The following is a 3876-nucleotide window of genomic DNA, read 5'->3' on the forward strand; positions in this document are numbered from 1 at the left end:
ACCCCCGAACTGGTTTTTATCTCCCTGTGCAGAGCCAGCCACGCAGGATGGATTATGTGGGCTCTGAGCCGAGCGTTTGGGGGCTGGGGAGACGCAGGTCTGCAAACAGAACCCAGAGGTAACGAGTCCGCTGGTAACCGGAAGCCCCTCACGGTGATGGTGGAGGACGGGCCGTGCGTCTGGGGCCGGGAGCGGCCGGGGCTCCAGCTGTAGGTGGACTAGGGAGCAGGGCCCTGCCGGAGGAAGGCTCCACACAGAGCGAGTGGGATGGGGAAAGGCCTGCCTGCCAGGATCCTGGGAGCTGCAGCAAGCCCAGACTCAACCCAGGCTCCCCTGTGAGCCAACGTGGCAGGGGCAAAGCCAGCAGCAATGTGGGCACCCAGATGGCAACCCACCTGCCGTGGGGAGGACTCCCCCAAATCCGGCTGCCCCCCCACCGACGAACTGGGATCTTCCGAATCCAAACGTCCCCCTTGCTGCTGGTGACCCAGGAAGCCAAAAGACCCATCCCCAGGGACCCCGGAGAGCACGGGGAGAGAGACCCCTGAGGATACCAGGGCCCTGGCCCAACTGTCTTCCTTTGTGCCAAACACAAACCGTCAATTACACTTCCTCATGTTTTTCTCATTTTCTTCCCGGGGAGGGACTGGTACAAGCATCCCCCACTACCACCCTGCACCTGACCACCCAGTGGAGCCAGGTTCCGGAGAGAGCGAATACTGCCCAGCCCGGGGGTGCTGGGGGGACGGTACTAACCTGTCCAGCCACTGGGGAGACAGAGGCCCTGTGCGGCGTCTTTGTGGGGCTGGGATGACGGGGTGACCACGCCATGCCAGGTCTCTGAGCTCATCTGACCAGATCCCAGGGGCCCTGGAGGAACCCCTGGTCCCCACAAGCTGCTCAGCTCCTGTCTGGAGGCTGAGCCCAGGCCCGGGGAGTCCAGCTCTGACGAAAGCAGCTCTAACTCAAGTCTGAGCTGGGACCAGACTGGATGGCAACCTGCCCCCAAAACAGGAGCGGACTTAGACTGTCCTGTGAGCTGACTGCCGTGTGAAGCCCCCCAGAGACCGAAGGAGTCAGGCCTCCGGTCCACAGAGTCCAAGAGGACCCGCCGGTGCCCCCGGGCAGCTCTTGCCACTGGCCTTACTTCCCTGTAACTGCTGTCCTTCCTGCTCACCCACCTCCTCCTCGTCCTCCTTCACACTCTGTCTGTTTTGTGTGTTTCCACCTGCTGGCTGACGTCTGCTCAGAACCGAGACGGCCCCTCACGCACGCCTGTACACGCATCGCCCCTCGCAGTACCCGGGGCGTCAGGCACGCTCGGCGAGTGTCACTTCTCTTCCTTCTCCCCCTCCTGCTCCCCGTGCCTGGTCTCCAGGCTTGGGCACTGGTGACACCAGTCCCATCCCAGCAACACTCCTGCCTCAGGGCTGGGAAGTCACGGCAGCTCTGCCTAAGTGCTCAGAAGACTAATGTCGTGGATTTTATTGCACGCTCCTCTCCCCAAAACAGCAGGCTCCCGGGCTGACTCAGTCAAATCAACTCCACTCATGAAATGAAAAAAAAAAAAAACAATGGGTGGAGGATAAGGGTCGATCAGACTGTTGTCAGTAAGTCAACATTTCAAGTCAATGGAGGACTTTTTAATCCCATCATCCAGCTGTTACAGTTTCTCAAAGCCCCAGTTTTGATGTTGTCTGTTTCCATTAGACACATTTGCAGCTGAAATAGGCAAAAATCAAACCCTTCCTGCTGGGTGGGGTGGAACACCAGAGGGATACCTGGTCATTAAGCTCCCTTAAAGAGAAGGAAAGCAGGGCTTCCCTGGTGGCGCAGTGGTTGAGAATCCGCCTGCCAATGCAGGGGACACGGGTTCGAGCCCTGGTCTGGGAAGATCCCACATGCCGCGGAGCAACTGGGCCCGTGAGCCACAACTACTGAGCCTGCGCGTCTGGAGCCTGTGCTCCGCAACAAGAGAGGTCGCGACGGTGAGAGGCCCGCGCACCGCGATGAAGAGTGGCCCCCGCTCGCCACAACTGGAGAAAGCCCTCGCACAGAAACGAAGACCCCACACAGCCAAAAATAAATAAATAAATTAATTAATTAAAAAAAAAAAAAAAAGAGAGAAGGAAAGCAAACTGTTCAGAAAATAAAAATATATTTTCAAAACCACCAAAAGGAGGTGTGAATTGCATTCAGCAGCCCTGTCCCTGGGTCTCAAGGGCCCCATCGCTCTAGCCAGACCTACTTCTCTTCAGAAAAAATGAACTTTAGTGGAAAGAAGCTTGTATTCTAGACCTGAAACTGTGTGACCAGCTGCTCCAAACCCAAGCAGGGGCCTGGAGACCATAACTCACCTACCCCCATCCTACACTGCACCTGGCTTTACCACCAAGAGGGACTAGAGTGATAAACCCAGATTCTTAAAGCAGAGACTTAAGATCAGGCCTTTACGGGATGAGGTGAATTGATTGCAACATGGCCCCAACTTGTCAATACCTCCCTGTGCCCACTGACTTCCCACACTGACTCTGGGCTTAAGCCTCTGGGAAGGTAACAAATGGGATGGAAACAGACTTGAAAAGCACCTGCACTTTGGGGCGTGGCCTCTGTCTGCCCTGGAATGGTGAGTCGCAGTGTGAAAAACCCGAGCTAGCCAACTGGAGGATGGAGGGCAGGGGATGCAGAGATGACGGTCCAGCCCGCCAGGCCCTCCTACACCAGCTCTCCCTCAGTGAGCCCGGCCAGCATCACCAAGCCTGAGCCCCAACAGCAGAACCACCTGGCTAAGCCCAATCCACACTGCCGACCCCAGAACTGTTCAGTCACTAAGTCTGGAGCTTGTATTAGGCTGCAGAAGCTAAGTGACATAAAGGCCAATTTCCTTCATAAAAAGAACTCCTACGTATCTTTCACATCTAAAAAAACTCCCACAAATCAATAGGCACCTTATTCTACAAATTCATTCTTATTCATGAGGAGTTTTGTGTGTGTTCAGACATATCCTTTGCTTCTTGTTTTGTGAAATAGTTGAAACGACCTCAATTTCTATCAATAGAGGCCACGGCACAGGCCCTGGTGGTGGGTATGACTTCTCTGGAAGACAACTTGGCAACATCTTTCAAATGCGGGGACATAACAAATGGGTCTAGAAGATCATGTTTTTCCAGAAAAAAAAAAAAAAAAAAAGCCAGAGAACACTCTGATGTGTTTTATAGGAAAACAAATATCCAAACATCTGAGATCTCACTGTGCATTGACTGGAAACAGTGAAGCTTCTTGCATGAAAGCTGGGGGTGGGGGGCGCTTGGGGAGCCAAGCTGGGCTGTGAGGGGGTAACACAGCCCTGTGAGCCGATGCCATCACTGTGGCCCCAGAGCTGGGGAGAAGTCCCCTGCAGAATGTGGGTAATGAGGAAAACCCGGGAATCAATGATTGGAACTTGGAAGGTGGTTAGCTGTGATTGATTCTAACCCTGCCAGGCAAGGGGCCCCGTCCTGTACAGACCTGAATTTTACCCCCAAGAGCAGAGGGCAACTGGTCGACCCCATTGGCCACCTGACAGCCTGTTTGGAAGCAGGCTGCACCCAACCGAGCACAGCTGAAAGCAGAGGGAGATGCAAGAGCCACGGGAAGCCCATCTGCTGCGCCGCTGGGTTCCAGGAGGCTTCCTGTGGCTGCCAGCGAGGAGCATGGAGAAAGGGGAAACCCTAACTCAAGAGAACACTCTGTTTACTTTCCAGTTTGGACAGATCATTCCCCAGGGCGAGAACAGCACATTTCCTAAAGGACAATGAGACAGGAGTGCTGAGGGCAGCCCGGAGGCGCAGCGTGTGGGGCAGGGATAACAAGAGCCACACCTTAAACCAATAAAAG

The sequence above is a fragment of the Eubalaena glacialis genome, chromosome 7 (assembly GCF_028564815.1).
Source record: "Eubalaena glacialis isolate mEubGla1 chromosome 7, mEubGla1.1.hap2.+ XY, whole genome shotgun sequence".
Classification (NCBI taxonomy): Eukaryota; Metazoa; Chordata; class Mammalia; order Artiodactyla; family Balaenidae; genus Eubalaena; species Eubalaena glacialis.